The following is a 20,404-nucleotide window of genomic DNA, read 5'->3' as shown; positions in this document are numbered from 1 at the left end:
AATGTGTGTTTGCCTGCTTAGCATGGCTAGATTTCAGTAGGGTTACAGCCTGCAATTCTGAATTTTTTCAACAAAAAATTCAAATTGCTTCAACAGGAACCCACAGCTCCCAGCCTGAGTGCTCCTGTAGCACACTCGGTGCCTGTAGTGCTGGAGATGTTCTTGTTTTACATCTTTATTTTTTTACTTAATGTCATACACTTGAAAAACATCATTTATTTATTTATTTTTCCTTTTTAAACGTTTTTTACAGTTTAGGTAACTTTCTTTTTCTTATAGTTAAAATAAATAGGACGCTTCAGCACAGTGACTGAAAAAAATATAGCTCCAAAACACAGGTTCATCAATATACTTCTCACATGACTACAGTGCCCATTCTTTTGGATTTCTGATTTCAGTACAAATAATAATGAAACTCAAATGATTGCACACATGGTGAACTAGGAGGGGAAGCAAACCTGCACTTCAGATATCCTCACTTTGTGATACAGGCCACTCTAGGCACGTTAATTCAGAAGTACATTAATCCACAGTGCCACCTAGCCACCTGTGTATATTTAGTTTAAATGTGACAAAAAGAAAAGCTTTCTAAACTGTAAAAAACGTTAACCCTCTCCCTTTCCCCTCCCCTCCAGTTGCTGGATGTAGATGGAGTAGAATAATAATAAAAAAATAGCCCGACGTGTTTATAGCAACTGTTACTGACCTAAAGGAAACCTGCAAATCTTTGCTACAGCTCTGTGTTACACTGTTATTACTCCAAACAACATAAACTGGGATATTAGCTGCACTGAATTAAAATGAAGCATTCTATAAACACCTGCTTTGCTGTACAAAACTTGTTTCCCTGAAACTTGGAACCCTTTCCCTCCCCTCTCTTTTTCCTTCTTTTCAGCTCTACCCTTAGATGTAAATTAGATTTTATATTATGTTTATGTTGCAAGAACGTTTTAAAGCTTCAGCAAGTATGTATTTTAGGTCTTATTATTGTAAAAATAATAATGTCAAGCTAGCAGATATTAAAAGACATCCTCAAAATATACATCTAATAGATATTCTCACAGCAATTTTAATGCATACACTGAGTACACCAAACATCTTTGACAGAATGCTCAAAGCACCATGCAGCTCTAGCTGAAGGTGTGACAGAAAGGAGTTGTTTTTAAAACTTCTTTCTCCTTTGACAGAAACTGCACAATATTCCCTATCGTTTACAATTTGCACAGGAAAGAAGAGAAAGTATGAGAATTGAAATGTCCCCAACAGCTATCCAAAGCAAAGCCTGAGGTTGGTGTCTGTCCCACCCATCGAGAGGCTGAAAGCGCTGAACTTCTTCCTTCCTGGCATTTGCACCTGCTTCAGGCAGGACAGAGTTTTGTGAACATTAACTTACATATCACAATTTAGTGTGTGACACAGTGGGTTGAGGGTACACTTGGAAGCCCTCCCAGCCACACAGGGGTTTGGCAGACCAGCATTCCCTTCGCTGGCTCCAGGTGAGCTCCATGGGGTTTGGAGGCTGAACAAGGCAAGTTGAGCCAAGAACTGAGAGGTGCCCCAAAAGTCTGGACAGATCTTTCTGTCCCTTTCATGTAGCAGTCTACATCCAGCCTCTTTGTATGTTAGTGTGAATAAGGTACATGAACATGATTTCAGGGCAAAAGCTTTATTTAAATATAATTCCAGTTAACAGCGGTTTCTTTAGAGTCCTGCTAATACCTAATGTAAGATTTGCAAAAAAATCTGCACTTTCAAGATGATCATTAAGAAAGCTGAACAGCAGAAATCACTCAGGTCCCCAGTCCTGTAAAATCTGCCATCAGTCTCTAACCGCTGGAAAAAAAAAATAAAATCCTGCTGTAGGCTCTCTGCCTGACAGGCTTTCCATGCATCATGCCACTTTCCTATACCCCTCAGCTCTGCTTCCCTATTATCCTTACCCATAGATTTATCACTCCCCAGGTTTATGATACTCCTGTTATGCCAGCATTACCATTTGAAGGAAATGCTACCTCTCTATATACTCACACCTACTTCTTATCTTCCTCTTGCCTTAATTCTTTGAATTGGTCTACCAGGCTAAGGAAGGGCCAATAGGCCAGTCTACTCTAAATATGTCTCAGAAGATAATTCTAAACACTACCCTGTATGCATTTAGTTAGACATCTGCACAAACATGGCACAGAGAGAAAGCCTAAGGTGGAGGAAAAAAAGAAAAACCAGAAAATAAACCTTTAAGGTATAAGTTTTCCCACTTCCATACAGAGAATTTTTCACCCTTTTTCAATTTCCTATGAGTAGAACTGGTGATCCTTCCCTGCTTTTTGTCTCATTTAAAGAAAGCAAGCTGATTAAAAAAAAAAAAAAAAAAAAGAGTGGCACAAAAAAAGCACGCTTATTATAACAAAAAAGAGAGAGAGAAAAAAAAAAAGAGAGCAAAAGACAAACAAAGAGATGGATTGTTTCTGACACAGAATAAGATAAACATTTCTTACTTCACAGTTTTCTTGTGAGTAAAATGGCCGGATTCCAGTCCCTTCCCTGATGTCAGACCTAGGCTGGTGCCAAGGTACTGAAGACACTGTTTCTTCCGTGGTTTGGGTTTTTTTTGTTTGTTTGTTTTTGTTTGGGTTGGGTTTTCTTGGGGTTTTTTAGTTTGTTTGTTTTTTGTTTGTTTGTTTTTGTTTTAATTCTTTTAATAGCCTATTTTGATGATTCTTTTGTTAACCTCTTCTTTTCTTAGCAAAAGGTACATATGGAAATATATGCTCATGCTCCTCTCCTTCCTTACTTCCTACACATGTACTGCATCTTTTTCCTGTTAAACACTTGATCCTGACAACAATATAAATCTGAACTAATAGGCCAAAATATATACTGAATATATTGACAAAAAGAAAAAAAAAAAAAAAAAGACTTAACTGGTGAAAACTAAGGGACACATAGTAAGAGGATTTTTTTTAAAAAAAATCATTATTTGAAAATTAAATTTTGGAGGCCCCATCAACTTCACAACAAATTCTGCTGTCTACCACTGGCTTGATCGATATAGGGTATGGACTATTTCAAAGGATTCTGCCTCGTTTTAGTGGAAGTAAAAAAGTTAAGATTCGAGGTTTCCTCTGGATTCTAGTCTTAAGCTTCCCAACGGAATGCCTATCCTTTCTATATAACTTCAATACAGGTTATTTCATATCAAAGTAAATGGAGTGGGCAGGATGACTGACACCTGATTCAAGACAATGGGGTAAGACCCAGTGCCTGCTAGCCTTGTGCTTTGACAGGCTTTTTCTCCTGGTGACTGTTAGCCATTGTTTGATAACTACAGACTTCCCTTCCCACAGACCTTTCTGAACTCTGCTGTCTTTGAACAACCCACAAAATGCAAAGGAAAGTATTTACCAGCCAGTAATTACAAGCCACCACTCATGTAAAGGTAAACCCTAATGAGGAATGTGCAAAGAACAGCTAGCACTGGCAAAAGAAAAGAAAAAAAAAAAAAAAAAAAAAAAAAGAAAGCTTGTAAAACGTAAAGCCATACAAAATGCCTTATAGACTTATCCTGCAGTAACTGTATCAATTAACCGTGCTAAAAGCCCTAACTCAGATGGGCACTGCACACAGCATGTCTGCCAGTGTTTTATTATCAAGTCCATTATGATGAGTTCTTGTCCTAGACAAAAGGAGAACAGAAAAAGAATTCAGGCTGACAAATTAGACTTGAAATCAGTTTCATTTACATAACGACTGGAAGTTCATTAATAACAGAGTTTTAATTATTCATGCTCTTGTTTCACTAGATACAGCAGTTTTCCCCCTGCTGTGCTGGATGTCTGGATTAGCTAAAATGAACCATAGCAAACTGATAGACTGCCCAGATTTCGTAAGTTCTTTGCTGCTTTCAAACTACCAAGGAGAGCGCTTGGGGGTGGAGGTGTAGGAGAATGCAGGGGGAGGGGAAGAAACCCTTTCCTTCAGCTAATGTTATAACATGCTAATGAAGGAAATATTTGAATTCTGCTTTGGGTGCAAACTTTGATTTGATGAGAACTCAGCCTCAAAATTCAAGCCATAAGAAAAAGTTCAAGAAATAGATTCCAAATGCTGTATGGATTTACAAACTTAGTTAGATCACTTTAGATCAGTAACATCAACAGTGGATATTTGTGTTGGGATAACTAATGTGAGCAGAGAGCATTTTTAGAGATAACCACATTTCAGTCTCTCAGAAGTGTTTAACATCTATGCTAAAATCATGGTGATTCCATAATTTCTGTTTCCTCCCATTTCTTCCATGGGTTTTTGCTTTCTATGGGTTTTCTTTGGGGTTAGCTTAATTTTTAATTATGAAGTGGAATAAAGACAGTCAGAAGTTCATATATTTTCTATAGAAAAAATGAGATTGCTAGTATCTTTGTAAAAAATCATTAAAATGCAACAATGAATGGGCAACCTTATCTTAGAAGGATAAGATTTTTCCATCACAGCATCTAACAAGTAACTCCCATTGACTTCAACTTATCCTGCAGTGAAAGAATAGGACCCGTGGATTTTACATGACTATTTGCTATTCAGTGAAACCTGAGGGCTCTACTCTCCCGCTGCAGGATGCATGTAATACCCATTGAAATCAATGGGAATTACTCTTATGTCCTGCAGCACAACCAGGCCTCACAGCAACGTGTCGTGAACTATGAACACTGGCAGGTGGACAAAGTGAAGGATATATGTGAAGAACAACACTTGCTAAAATCTGTAAGTTATACTTTGTTTATTTCCTTTTTCTCATAACACTTAACTAAGGCATGAGACCATGGGTCTTTTCTTCTAAAACCTGAAGTTCTCTGAAAACAAAAAAATTAATGGAGTAAGAACATTTTGTGCAGAAATGAGAGCAAACAAGTGATCTCTTAACCTTTTACTGTTCAGCATTTGCTTTTTACTAGAAACACCAGTAGCTTTTTTGGTGCACTTTCTCTCCATTCTTAAAAAATTAATAACATAGTTAGAAAAAAAAAAAATTATGGAAAAATCCATAAGACGACAGAAAGTCAGAGATTCGATAGACATCTGGATCATGTTTGGTCTTTTTTAGGAGTTTTGGTACTTTTTTAGGAGTCTTTTGTATTATGTTGCTGTGGGGGACAAAGAGGAGAGGTTTCCCCAGTGTTTATATTTGTATTCAGGTACAAGTATTCAGTCATCTAATTTTTGTCAGCTTGTTGCATCTTTCAATTCTGTGTGCATATCTTGTATACCATGCCCATAATAAATGTCACTGAACGTGCACTGTTTTTTTATTATTTATTTTTAAATGGAAACCAATTCTAAACTAAAAGGAAGGAAAAATACAAGGCTGGAAGTTAGTAGATTTAGACTACATTCTAGCTGTATCACTGTCCCTTATCAAATAACCTACCTATTGACACTGGGCAGAACCATAAATCCCTCAACCATGCTGATGGCTAAGGAATATATTAATATATAATTATTCATAGGAATTGTTCTGCAGGGATGGACAAAAATTCTGGGAGTCACTGTTCCCTGCTGTGAATAAGAGGTGCATAACTGACCCTGTATTTTCTGGCCCTCTGTTTGGTCTTATGGTGATAGTCTTTCCCTGACTGATTGGTTTAGTCCATGAATACGTTCCTTCATTGGGTTATAGTGACAAACACAATAAAAATATGAAATGAAAAGAGCTGCTAGATTCCTATTTGAGAAGATTTGGTTGATGTGGATAATTTCCTATTGGTCTGAGAGTGACAACACAAACATAATAAAGGCATGAGGGGTGTATGGATGCCTTAACCGTGTAATGTGTTTTCGATTGGACTTTGTGAGAATAATGTGAGTTTCTTACAGCCTGCTCCAAATTTAGGTTGCTCATAAAGTAACTAGTGCTAAGCTGACAGACTTGATAAGGTCTAGTGGAAAAAGAGGTCTGCTTACCACAGAGGTCAAAAGCGACCAAGGTTATTCCTACCTAGTCTATGAATACATTCCATTTTTATTCTCATCAAGTTCCCAGACATATGATGTCTTTCACATTCCTATGGGAGATCCCATGTTTCTAACCATTCTTCTAACCTTTTAGGAAGCATACCAAGCAGTTCCCATTGCACAGATGGCACGCAGTGCCTGACTGAACTAGCAGACTTGGTGCTGTCTCAATGCCTTTTACTGGCAAGAACTGATTGAGTAGCCTTGATTGATACTCTTAGTACTAGCTGGACAATCTGCCTTGCTATGTTTAATCCACAGACCATGTGGCTGTTGGGAGACAGTTTTTTTAACAGTTTTTTAACAATTTACAAGGGCAGCTTTTTTGAGAAATTATCTTTCCTGATTTTAACATGCTGCTGTCTCTACATATTCTTCGTCTATCACTGGATTTTCTAAAAAAAAAACATCCCTTGTATCTCAGTGTGGTTTATTTTCAGTTGTTTTGAAGTTTTAGAATATAACTCAGCAGTTCAAAATCCTGGAAAATAACTTGGTGAAAAAGTGTCACAAATGCAGTCATGAAAAAATATAGACACACATATCACCTCCTTGTCGTTGACAGATCATGTTGCTGAAAAACCTAACAAGAGGTAGAAGCTTTAAACAACACATTAGAGCAAATTAAACAGACTGAAGGACTCCCAGATTGCTGTTCTGGCCCACATTTTCAAATTTCTAAATTAAAACCTAGCCAAGATGTGACTGTCTGAGGCCTTAAGCTTATAAATAGAGCCCTTAACTTTTACATAGGAAACTAAAGATGAAAATTACCTATCTTGATCACTTCTTTTTAAAAAGAGTGACCTACAACACATGTTTTTGAACTTGTCAGACCTACTAGTTTCCTTTAAATCAAGTCAGGAACTCAGTTCCATTTGGCCCACTGTACAGTATGTAATGCAGTGAACATACATTTTTCCACAGAGTTAACAGGAAAATTATGTACTGCCTTTTTTTTAAGGAGAATACTTGGGTGGAAGGGGAGAGACAAAAGAAAGTTGTTTTTCAGATCTAACGTTTGTTATCTCTGTTTTCCACATTTACAGTCCTCATGGTCTTACCTGCTCTTACCAGGTAATTTCCAGTTATTCACTAGTTTCCCTTTAGCCTCAATAAGGAAATCTTCAAGTAAGGTTAGTGCAGAAGATTAAGACTGCATTAAGATTAAGTCTGAAATGTTCTGCTACCAATTAGCCCTCTAGTATTTCTGTAAGCCTTGAATTTTTGATGCGATCAATGACACCAAGTGGAGCCATCTTCTGTGGAGTGGTTATTAAAGATATAAAAATCAATACAAAGATGATACTTGGAAATCTATATCACAAGATAATGAATCACCATGAGAGCCAGCTAAGGAGGAATGTCAGCAAACCAAACAGAAGGTTTGTGCATAACAAATTATTTGATGCCAGTACAGTTTAAGCTAAATTTTGCATGAGACAGAAGTCTTCAGGCAACACTTACAATACATTTGCATGGCAAGGTTTTAATGAGATGAAGACACAAGACCATCCATGCACAGGGTTTTTTGTACATTAAAGAGAGACAGGAGGAATGAGAGATGATTGAGACATATGGGATTAAGACAATAATGCTATAATTTGTCTTTAATGACAAAACAGCATCAAAAACTTTCTCTGTCAGTAATCCTCATTCAATTTCTTTTAAATGAAACATTATTTGCCTGTACCTTAAGTGCTGATTGTTATTGGAGTTGTGTATTGGAGCTTCACAGGATACTCCAAATTTAATTTGAACTAGGGATTGATTTAGTTGGCTTAAAAGCCAGGTTTTCCCTTCCAAAATTGAACTAGTGCATGACTTTGCAAGTTCATTTGGGTTTACAGCCTGACAAAATTGTATGAGACTTTATAGCATTTATGGTACGTTTTGCCCTGTTGATCTCTTGTTCACTCAAATGTACAGACACACATACAGACAGAACTATTAAACACTGTTGCTGCCTGCTGCCCCCCCCCCCCCCCCCCCCCTTTTCCCTGGGAAATACATACTTCACTAAAAGCTACTGATTCAAAAGACTCACACAGTTCAAATCCATATTGTATGAAAAACACCGTCACTTTGAACTTCTAATATATCAATTAGAAGGCTCTTAGAGCATTTTACTATCATTAGTTATGCTATAACTTTTTTGAAAGATGAGAACAGCATGTTCTCATTTTGCAGATCACTCATTTTACTGAGGGATGTAAAAACCCAAACCAACCAACATTATTACATGACAAGGTCTTAAGCAATTTGAATTCTCTTCAGCTGTGGGGCATTTACCTGCTCATTGTCTATGTTGTATATTTAAACTGTGAGATCTTTGGAGTACAACTAGATGACTACGACTGAGTCTCAACCAGGGCCTCTGAACACTAATGTAATTCAAATGAATTATATTAATAAAAATCAGGTAATAGTATCCCAGAGGAAGTCTAGAAGATCCAGAATGACAACAGGTCCTATAATGCATTTTATTCTGCTGTAGTTACAAAGCCAATCTTACCCTAACATTCACACAGCTTTACTCCAACTTTTTTTTTAACATTTTTTGGTTTTTTTTGTATAAACTGAACATACTTCTCTTTAGTATCCACATTCCCCTTCAACAGCTATTTACTCTTATTCAGTAGTATTAGGGGACTTTGAACACATCTATTGTGGTACAACAACATGTTTCCTTGTTTTTCCTAGGCCCTCATAGCTTTCACATTTGCAGTTGGCAAGTAGCAACATTCACAGATAATCATGTTCACAATCACAGCTTATTGTGCTTTTAACAGGACACTAAATGCAAACCAGTTATTCTTTGTTAATCAGTAACTGTTGGTTGACAGCCACTAGATGTTTTTATTAAAAAATTTTAGTGTGCAGTTTCTCACCTGTGCCAAACCCCCTCTCCAGATCAAGAGACTAAAAAGCAACAGCAGGTCAGATCCTCAACATGGTAGATGCATACCTACAAAGGTTGCATCATTTGAGGACTGGCCCTTTGTCCTGTAAGCAAGAATAACATGGAAACTTTACAGCAACTCTACTGCTGTTTGCTAGAGGTTGGCTGGCAAGTTAGTGAATCAACTACCTCATTGCATAGCAAAGCTACTTCAAAACTAAATAAAGAAATAAAGAAAAGCTGTGACATATTTTGTGCAGTTTTCACCAGTCATTGCAGTTTTGACTTAATTTGTTTCACTCCCTCTTTGCATCTTGAGTCTTTGAAGGCAAATGAACCATTTGGTGTCATAAAACAAGGAGAACTAGTACAGCCTTCAGTAATAACAAAAAATAACGGAAAAAGCAGATCTTTTGCAGGCAACATTTCACATGGCTCAAAACGTCTTTGCCGCAGTTGCGATTGTTCTGACAACTCTTTATTGTTCCTTTTAAGTGCAAATGCCTGGGTAGCATCACTATAAATGAAACAGTAGTGTTCACAGATTGCATTCAACGGCTGTTAGAGCTTCCTCTCCTTCATCTGCACAATTTGCATCTATTATAGGCTCAGGAATATAGCTTTTGCTGCTTCTCAGTGACCTCAGAAGGGCACAAGATCCCCTCCTAAAGAACTGCAGTGAGGCTGATCGTTAAAGCCCTTCCTAGTGGCAGTCCCGCTACGCTGCTTTACTGAAGGATGGGAGGAGGGGAAGAAGCTGGTACTGTGAACGCTTTAAAGGCCATCACTATGATGTGCGATGCAAGTTCTCTGAATGATCCCATCTTGTGATATTCACCACAAAATTTAGAGTGTTTAATTTGAATTGCTAAGAAAGATGCAAAGCCCTTGTCTGAGACTGCAGCACAGGCACTCAGCCTCCTGAGCATGGCTCTGAGGGGTTTTGCACAGTGATTTGTGCAGTACTCTGCCTCTGGGGTGCAAGACAGAGGTGGGTGAATACGTTTTGCACCTGTGAAATTCACATTTCTTTCACAGCACCTCAGGAAAAAAGAGTGTATGGAGAACAGACTGCATCATCTCTCTTAATACCCTATTATCAGTTATGTGCTGAGAATATTTTAACAAGGGGTTTCTTCAAAAATTAACCACTATGACCTGAGCTAAACCCCTGGCTGGTAGCAGGGAAGTGTTTTCATGCAGAGCAAGATAAGATGCAGGAGATGCTCTGTTTGCTTTCTGATTGCTCAAATCAAGAGAGGAGAAAACCGCTCTTAACAAATCAAATATATGAAGTGCAGAAGCTGCCTATTATTTATTTCTGAGAAAATAATACTTTGCGGATTTGACTGCTCTCCTTGGATAGATAAATTTTTCTAGATGAGATCCAGAACCTTTGTCCCTTTTGTGGAAATGTTTGCAGTAACTGACAGGTATTGTCCAGAATGGCACATTCAGAAAAACAAAAATATTGAAACTGTGAGTTGTTAGGGAAGAAACTTACAGTATTTGTGTTTAGTACTTAGAGAAGGCCTGATTTAGGAAGGGAGACCTTTAGGTACAGTACCAATTATAACCAAGCTAGAGGCAAATGCATATTAAATGTGGTTTTATTATCCTGTACAATTATTATTACATAAGTCCAACATTTCAATACAGTCATGCTACAGCATGGGATGCCATTGATGTTCAGGTAGTATTATATATAATCATTGTCCTTTCTGTCATTAGACTCCACTATTGTAATATTCACATGAGGTGAAAGCAAAAAGACTACTGCTATTATTATTTTTCTTTGTTGTGTCTCTCAAAAATCAGAAGATAAGCCAAAGCCAGGAGAAGGGAATTCATTGTACTAGGCCACCCTGCTGATCAACTAAAACAATAAGTTATCATACGCTTTATCTCAGTGACAATGCAATGGGATTATATTATTTTATCTTGTTTTACTAGCAAGGCATAATTGTATACAGCCTCTCCATGGAGCACACAAAGTACTGAGACTGGGAATTTGAAAAAAGGAGCTAGGTGTATGGAAAGACTTTTTCTTACACTCTGATCAATAGAATGAAAATCTGAAGAATCACTGACACTACATCTTTCATATTCTCATTCTTTTTCTAAATAAAGAACATATTTCACTTAGAGAAGTGAACTATTATAAATGCTGTTGAAGCCTGCATTACCTATCCTTTGGATCCCAGCCATCTGCTTAAAATCTCTCTCTTTGTTACACTTTTTTTAAAAAAAGAAAAGAATCAGGTAAAATTTATTCAACGACCACAAGAATTTATAAGCACATACTCCATTTGCATATCTAGCTTTCATGCAATACAAACACATTTTCCTGAAAATAAATACTTGTTTCAAATAATATTTTGTTCCATAGTTAAAGATGTAGGTTATGTGACAAAAGCTCAACAATATATTGGAAAGGAGTAACCTCACTGATTACTTATCTTCCTTTTTTAAAGTGACACTTGTCTACTACTGCCTTAAACACCTTGCAGCATGGCTTCAGAGTCTCACTACAGATATTCCATCAAATGTGTTGCTGTTATTCTCCTATAAATTTGAACCACAGACATAGAAGTGCAAATCACAATACCTCAACCTTCTAAACTAGGCAGTGGCTATGCAGAATATAGATTTTCAACCACTCCAAACATTCTAACAATTCGTTTTCAGCTACACCATTTATCTAACTAGCACAAAATTAATTTCTATAAGATACTTTGATTCTCCAAATAAAAGTATATAAAGACAGGTTTTCTTCTATTAGGAGAGCACAAAAAATGAGCTTACAGCATGATGTTATTAGTATTCAAAAGAAAGTGAGTACTACTGTAGCTTACATGAAGCTATTACACTTCAGAAAGTCTGCAAGGCCTACACTTAACACTAAACTCACTTGCTGCCCAGTTGTCCCTGCCCAATGAACTAGAGATTGTCCATTATTACTAGAAAAGAGGACCTGTGTATAAATATCACAGAAGATGGAAAACAAGTATATGTTTATGTATATAGATGAATTTCATGTTCATGTTCCTCTGCATTTCCTACTAGAACTGTATTTGAAATTAGGTAACTAAATTAGACCACTGGTAGAACTCCAGGAGAGATTAGCTCAATCAGACAGAAAAACCCCAATAGCTACATTGATATTCGGTTGCACCCTTCCAGACAGAGAGGTGAATACAGAATAAACAGATGCAAGCAGGAAGATAACCACTTGGCAAAACCTGGACACAAGAGCACAGTAGCCAGCTAAGTACAATCATCCAAGTAGGAGGGGGAGCACAGAAAATGGTTCATTAGGAGCCCCTGCAAGGCTTTTCAGCCTCATGTGTCACCCTTTTCAGCCCCTTGACACCAAACACCAAATGCTACTGGCCTTTCTCTCAAAAGAAGCATTTTTTCCCCCCCAGTTGTCACTGTGGCTGCACAAGCATTGCCAGAAGTCACCCCCTCACTTGCCTCATGCTTCCAACCACCTGGTGCTGGCAAACATCCCTTTGGCTGGCAAGGCAGTGGGACTTTATTTTTCCTTGTGGCTCTTTTGTAAAGGGTACAATGTGGATCGTTGTCTGCTTATGTATAATTAAGTGCTTAAGTGGCATCATGTCATGCTGCAATGTTGGGATCTGAGCCCGGGTCCTGAGCTAGTTTGCAGGCTCAGAGGGTTGACAGGCAGCATTGCATTGAATAACAGTGGTAAAAATTGCCAAATTCATTTAGATGAAAAATGCACATGTGAAATTTAGAGGGACCTACCTTCATCTCAACTTGATGAGAAATGCTTGTAGGAAATCATAAAAGGAAACAGCGATGAAGAAGCCAAATTAAGTCTGCTGCAGTATGCCCTCCAGTCCCTTATGGGTCTCTTACCCAAGATTAGGTCTCATTGTGCCCAGCTTCATCTGAAGTGATAACCCTGGAGTGCTGTCACCTGCAGGAAGCACAAAACCGAAAAAGCACAAAATATTAGTGGATTTAAAATACAAACATTACAACCATTAAAAAAAAGGCAAAACATGGTAAATTCAATTCACATCCTTGGCCAGAAATGAATCTGTATTTATTTAACAAAAGGAAGAATGTGGGAGGCTTTTCTTCCTTGGTTAGTGAACCTTGAGGAGTGCAAGAATAGCGTTGCAGACAGAGAGGGAGGGAGGAAGAAAAAGGTGGCTGAATGATTTCAGGAGCTCAGTTTTGTGGCTGAGAGCAGGTAAGAGACTGCTAAATCCCACGTAGCACTAGGAGAAGATTAATAAAAAAAAACCCCAAACCAACACAACAACAAATAGAAAAAACCCACAAAACCCAAACTAAAACAATCAAATCTTAATCTTCAACAGCTAGTTATCTGAAGAAAGCATTGTTGCCACCTGCCTGTATTGATCATGAAAATTAAGGTTATTCAGTGGAAGGCTGCCTTCCTTATGATCTTAGCCTGTGCAGGTTCAAAACTCCCTCATCACTTGTCGTGAAACAAAACACAGTGAAACTACTCTCATTACCATCTGTGAAATCCTGGTCAAGCCCTACTTTCAGCTATCCTCATTCAAATCTGGAGATGTTCTTTTGAAATCAACACAGAGAACGTTAGATTCCCAGCCAATGCAATCAAGCAAATTTTCACTGGATTCCGTGAAGTTACTTCAGGATTTGGCTTTGTGGTTAAGCTAATTGTTCCACAGGGTTAAGTGAGAACACAGTATTCCCGTTCCTATGTAATCCTTCCATGCATCTCCCTCTCTTACATTCTCCTCTACTTGCTTCTAGTATTTGATAACAGTGCCAGACTTATTCTTTGCCAAATGAAGCAGACAAGTGTTTCATTACTCACTTTTATTATTTTTTTTAAACATGTTTATCTTATCTGTAGTTCTTTCTTAAATAATAAGTGATTTGCATGTGTCTGGGAGCCAAGAAATGTGCTCTATTCTTTCATACATTTCTGATCTGATAAAAAAAATATTTTATTGGAAAAAATAATTACGTAAGGGTTATGGGGGAGGGGAGCGTGAAACTGGAGTTATTAATAGTGGAGTACTTAAGGAATTCTCCAGCCTAAATTGGTTACAAGAATTCGATTCTAAGCTGAGACAGAAGATCTTTAATATTATCGAAGAAGAGAAAAAAAGAGAATAACAGCTTTGCTGCAAAACCCAAACATATGAATAAAAGCTTGGAATTGATACCCAGAGTAGTAAATGAGAAACTAAATCAACCTCACCGCTAAGATACATGACCTGTATTCTTGTATCAGTTTTGATCACTGTGCAGCCTTCAAGCAGGAAACTTCTTTAATATCTATCTAATGGATCAAATTAAGATATTGATACTGTCTTCTTTAAGGAGCTTTTACATCCTTGACACTAAGTATTATTATTATGGCATGCTTGAGTCTGTGGCATGGTTTTTGAAAGCAAAAGCTACTACTTTCAAGCAGAGAAGTAGCATATGTTCAGTTTAAAATTCAAATGTATTTATAACTGAACGCTAATGACAATGTCATTTATTCACTTAAAAATTCTACAATACACTGTATGAGGCAATAATTTTTGTAATACATTTATTGGTATTGTACAGAAAGAGAGGAGTTTAAAAGTAGCTGAGATTCATCAGGAATTGCATTGTACCATAAGGTGGTGAATGCTGCCCTCTGGCTCAGGTTGGCAATGGTCACTTATTTAGAAATCATTTATTTTCAAAGTGTGGGGAAGAAAAGAAAGGTTTGGGTTCAACAATTTTCTTTAATACTTCAGTATGTAATAGTTTAATTAAAAGTATAAATGCATAAACCAGTATCAATGCAGAAAGAAATTTCCTCATGGATTAAAGGCTGTAGTTATTTTAAAATTATGTTTTTAAAGCAGCACAGAAGAGGAGATTATTTTTTTAATATATCTTTACCTTGAATGTATCACATGAGAGTCATGTCAGCATTAAACTTAGAGGTTCATAGAGGACAGTTTCTTTTACGCTGATTTTTATTTCTTTTTTTTTAAAGATTCAATAATACATGTAACTTACTTCAGTGTATTATTTTACAGTTTTAGGCAAGATTTAATAACAAAGGAAAGGCACAGTGTTTTTTATGTGTTCATACAACAGAGGAAAGCTTAGTCCATTTCACTGAAAGTTACAGTGATTGAGATGTATATGTCTGCAGCTTAAACATAACAGCTTTAGAATCTGCTAAGATTATGCCTACGTTATTCTACTGTAGATACACCACACACGTGAACAGGACTTTAAAGAACACAATGATTTTATTGTGCTCCTTCTTCTAGAAAATGGGTACAACCTTTCCCCTTAAAAGTTACACCTTCCCCTGTACTGCCTGCACCCTTTGCATTAGTTGGAAATCAGGGGAAATCTCCTTCAATTTGAAAAGCAGATGGAGAAAGAATTTCTATTACTGAAGGTAAGCATGATTTTAAATATTTATTTAAAATATTTTAAAAAATTAATTAAATAAATTAAAAAATAAAAAATTATCTATTTGTCAACCTGCCCATACCAAGTCTGCCCCACAGGAAGCGCAGTAGCCTACCTGCTTTGCTGATCACTTGCCTGGCATGTTGATCCCCAGCAAAGCAGCATTAGACCTGGTGTCCTGAGTGCAAGACTCAGTTTTATTTTCCTACCTCCTCCCACCTAAAACTCAGTGCTGCTGGGGTGGTGGTGGTGGAAGTACGGAATAGAAGACGGTTGTAGGTCACATGTTCAGTCCTGATTTATAGCAAGTAGGCTTCCACCCCCTTGCCCCTCCACCCCAGTCTTTTATAACTGGACCTTATATTCAGGCCAATATGTTTCAACCATTCTGATATAGTAGCATTTTACACCTATATTGGACTCATGTGGAGGAGTATGTTGAGTTTAGGACAATAGGAAACCCAGCCCTGTGACTAAGTCCTAAAGCTCATCTTAGAATAGAAGCTGTAAGAGAGCCTGGATGCCTGTCTCTCAAGATGATAAAATGCAGTGTTCTCAATACAAGGCAGTATTTCTTCTGGGAATGTTTCATTTTGGATAAGAGAGCAGTACTCTTTTCCATAGCTGAAGAGAAAATTTTGTTTGTCTTAAGGGACAAAGTTCAGAGCAGCTTTGGGAACAACCATCTCAGAATCAAATTGCAAACAGAGAAGAGAAATTGATAGGGCTTTTTGTTCACTGATCGTACACACTGACAACAGTAATTAAAAAACAAAACAAAACAAAAAAAGCACTACAAAACTTTAGTATATTAAAAGAAAAAGAAATCCCCAAACAAACTTTTAAAGAAAGGATTTTTAGAAGCTATGAATGCAATGCATGGATTCAAAAGACCCAGTGGAATCAGGTAAGGAGAGCAAAATACCCTGGGAAACCTCATAATGTGCTCTCAGCTGCACTTAACAGTGAAATTTACACTCACAGAATGAGTCCTAAGAATCCCTTCCTACAAAAATGAGAAAAATCAAGGCAACATGTAAATCTTCCAGCTTAAGTTTTTATTTGTTTAAGAAATTAAAGAATTGCTATTAAGGCAAATATTACACTGATTCCATATCCCTGTAAATAAGGAGATACAGAAAAGCTTTCGGCATGCAAGATACCTCCTTTCCTTATTTATTCAGCAGGAGAGATTTAGAATCAAGTGGGAATTGTTGCAAATGAATCTGAGTTTTTCAGATAGAAATGGCTGGTTGAGAACCTTAGTTTCCATGTCTTTAGCCACTAACATGGCTTCTGAGAAGGAAAATACATTTTGAGAAACCACATAATTGGAACTGATAGGAAGATAGAAAATCCTTTTTGCAGCAACATTGTGGTTTTGAAACTTGTTGCCCTAGCTTTGAGCTCATAAAAAGCCTTACAAAGATTTGCAAAAGCAAGAGTATTAAAGTGTTTTATTTGAGGCTCAGGGTATTCTGCTGGGTATGCTCCATTCTGACCAGAGTTTTCACACTGCATTTGGCAGAACATAAGGCTGAACCTAGGTCATAAGTTTCCCAGGCCAGGGCCATAACCCACAGAATGTTAACAGTCTCTATAGTTGGATTTTTATGAGATGGCATGTTTTGGCCTACTTGCATGCGACAGAGAAGTCCACAGTTCAAGTTTTTCCACAGTGATGTAGCCAAAAATTCATGTGGGTGGTGTTGGCATGGTAGGACCAATGGAATTTTTGAGATGCTGTGATCCTAGAAAGATCACTATGTGTATATGTTGTGATTGGGTCAAATTGGTTAAAGGTGTCCTAGGGAAACGCAAGGGGCTTTGGGGGCTATATATGAAGAGGTCTCTTACCTAAGTTTTTCACTTTACCAGTAGAAGATGTCTATCTCAAGCCCCTCAAAACATACAGTTATTTCCTCCACTTCTCTCCCCTTCTGAAAAGCACAGGCCTTCTCTCCAGCCCCACCTTCTTGTTTCTCCTCTGCAACAGCATGTATTCACTCATTTACATCCCCCCCAGTTTCTGAGAAAAGACATCAACAGGAGAAAGGGGAGACAGAAAGGCTAGGGACTTAAGACAGCTTGAGACAACACATGGTCAACAGAGTTAAAGGCCTTAATCCCAGTCTGGAGCCAAATCGTGAAGGTGGGCCTATTGCGTTTATATCTGAAGCCAGCCCAACACAAATTTCTTCTCTGATGCTACAGACAAAATTCAGTCTTTGGGGAATTTTCACTTCTGTATAAAGACATCACTGTACTTCCTTCTGTAAGGACAGAGAGACAGAAGAGAAAGAATACACAGAAGACCTTGTGCAAAGCATGCATTTCTCATGCTGTCCCATCCAGCCTTGGTGTCCCCCTGTACTTCTTTGCAGAGGTCCCAGCTGGAGGAGTAGACTGGGATTATTATATGGATACAGAAAATTCCAGAAGCAGAAATATTAAGACAATGAAGAAAATATTTTTACATTTTCCCCACCCTTATACACCAGCAAGAGATTCTCTGATCTCCTAAGTCCCCCCATATAATTTTTAAATAGTATATGGCTAGAAAATCCTTATTTATGGTAGATTTACTTCATAAAGTAAGACGGGAATAACTATTAAGGAAGAGTGATGGGAAGTCCTGTTGTCATGAGAACTGGTACATTCTCTCACTCCTCATGTTATATATTTCAATGCCAACTTGACAATTTCAGAGCCATGAGTGCACAAAAATCATGTAGCTGCAATTTTCCAAAGGATCCGAGTGCAAGGACCTCAGCTTCTTCCAACCAATTAACCAGAAGACATTCCAATATATTTTTCATTTACTTGAATAAGAAGCTGTGTTGCACAGCATACAATCTAATCCTTTAGCTGCCTTGATGAAAGTGGGAGGACTTGTGTCGGTCACAGCTGACACAGAAGGTACAAAGTGAAAAAGATATGCTAAATAAAAAACCTGCTTGGTTCTTGGTGACTTTGAGAGAGTTATCTCTCATCACCTACGAATCTTTTCATGAAGGCACTAGCAGCTCCTTTGCTCAGAGTAACAATACCTACACAGCTTAGCTTACAACATCTCATACTTAATTTACATCACAGCAGAACATGCAACCACTAGAAAACTATCTAGTAAATGTAAGATATTTCATTGAGAGAAAGCAGAACATAAACATATTTCAGTAAGGATGCTCATGAGCTCTATAGGAGTAATTGTTTCATTTCCAACTTTAAAAATTAACTGTTCCTCTATTTGTTGTGTTTTAAGTAATCTATTTTTGAGTGATTTTGCAATAAGAATTTTAACACATTCCCCAATAAAACAAAAAAAAAAAAAAAAACCCTCAGACTGAAAAATAAAGAATAATACCTCTGCTAATGAGTATCACTAAAAGATACAATTACTATGAATTTTGATATGTAAGTCTGGATTTCAAGAGGTTGGAAGCAAACACCTGACACAGAAGCAGAGCCCTGAAACAGCTGAGTAGCTTGAATCTGATATGAACTTTATCTTTCAGAAAGATATGCTACACATCTTATAGCTAAAGACAGAGCTTTAATTTTCAAATCATGGAGAAGAGAGGACACATAGGGAGAATTCCTCATTACTGTGTCAAGGGAAACTGAGAACATTTGCTTAGACTCCCAATAGGGGTAGGAAGACATGTTGAAAGTACTGAAACTTGGAAGTTAATAATAGATATTGTAGTCCTTTTATGAGTTTTTATTTTCAAAACATGCATACTGAAAGTAAAAGTTCAAGCCTCTAAGTGAGGTTTAAGGGTGTACTTTGAAATAGGAATAATATATGAGTAGATGACATTTACACCGCCTAAATTAGAAGAAAGATATGAAAATGAGTTTATTTCTGAAATGAAGAAAAAATTAAGCTAATCATGTAACTATGAAGTTATTTATGTATCAATGTCTGGGCAAAAGAATGTAGTAAAAGACAGTTTGCTAACAAAACCTGAACAACTGGGCTTGAAAGCAAATGCCAAGGTCTGTTGGAAAGAGGAGGAAAGAATGGAGAAAGGTTCCCCTGTTTGCTATGACATTATATCTGCAGTGGTCCAGGAACACTTGGCTGAAAATCAAGAACAAGCTCCTTTCAACAAGATGCTAAAGGTTGACTGACAGCTATCTGGGTTGAGAAAAAAAATAAAAAAGAAAGAGGAGAATCATAGTAAGTATAACAACATATATTAAGGATAGTTTTCATAAATTCCACCTTAACCATTATCTTTGGGTCAGTATCTAATTGATACTTCTGGACCAGGCCTTGTATGATGGAAAATAATACTTTTTGTATTTTTTTAATTTGAATTCTTCTTAATGTTTTCTTTGTCTCCGTTCTCTGCCTTAATCCAAATTAACGTTGCTTTTATGTAATGCCCCTGGCCAAGTTTTTGAGACTCATGGCACGGAGTCACATTACACTAATCCATGGCAAATGTGGAAAACTGCTGAAAGGACAGTGGCTTCTTTTGGGGGGTGGGAGGTGGGGCATGTTGGAGTGGGTTAATTTTGTCAAGTCATCCTGCCAAGATCATATGATCCCTAAACCTGACATCAGGAAAACAGGGATGGGACTTTTGGTGTCAGCCAGCAGTTATGCTGAATTAGGTATAATGTGAAACTGCACCGTGAGAAGAAAAAAAGTCACTTCTGGGCATCTTAGAGAACCATGAAATGCCCTCCCAGCTTAAGAGAGAGGAATGAGGCTACAGGCCTGTCAGAAGAAAAGAATTTAAAGTGAGGTTGTGTCTGAGGGGAGGGCAAATTCAGTCAGTGTAGATGCAGAGTTTGATCCACAGCTCTCTGAAGTCAAATGTTTTAGTTTACGTCAATGGCCTTTGATTAGGCCCAGAGAGAGCTGTAAGATCCAAGGGCTGCCAGGTTTGGTTACAGTCATCAATACTATAAATCCCTGAGAGAGTTTCCTTACTAAACTCTAGGCCTTTTTGCTGCAGGACGCTAACTAAGGGCATGATCCTGAGCAAACTTAGTCCCATCGGCTCCAAAGGCCATAAATTCTTTTGGCCATCTTGCAGT

General features: G+C 37.5%; 1 protein-coding gene across 3 annotated transcripts in view; it reads right to left on the bottom strand.

Annotated features, from left to right (window-relative positions):
* Positions 1 to 20,404, bottom strand: part of ADGRL2 (adhesion G protein-coupled receptor L2) — a 404,716-nt gene that overhangs the window by 308,274 nt on the left and 76,038 nt on the right. For 2 of the 3 annotated variants that reach the window (XM_080406960.1, XM_080406962.1), the window contains exon 2: positions 12,680 to 12,854. The gene's annotated coding sequence lies outside the window, so the exon portion shown is untranslated. Of the gene's footprint in view, positions 1 to 12,679; positions 16,423 to 20,404 lie in introns of those variants that run through there. The other variant, XM_080406961.1, reaches the window with a different exon arrangement.

This window comes from Falco punctatus (genome assembly GCF_963210335.1).
Source record: "Falco punctatus genome assembly, chromosome: 11".
NCBI classification, from domain to species: domain Eukaryota; kingdom Metazoa; phylum Chordata; class Aves; order Falconiformes; family Falconidae; genus Falco; species Falco punctatus.
This window is presented reverse-complemented; position numbering and strand designations above follow the sequence as displayed.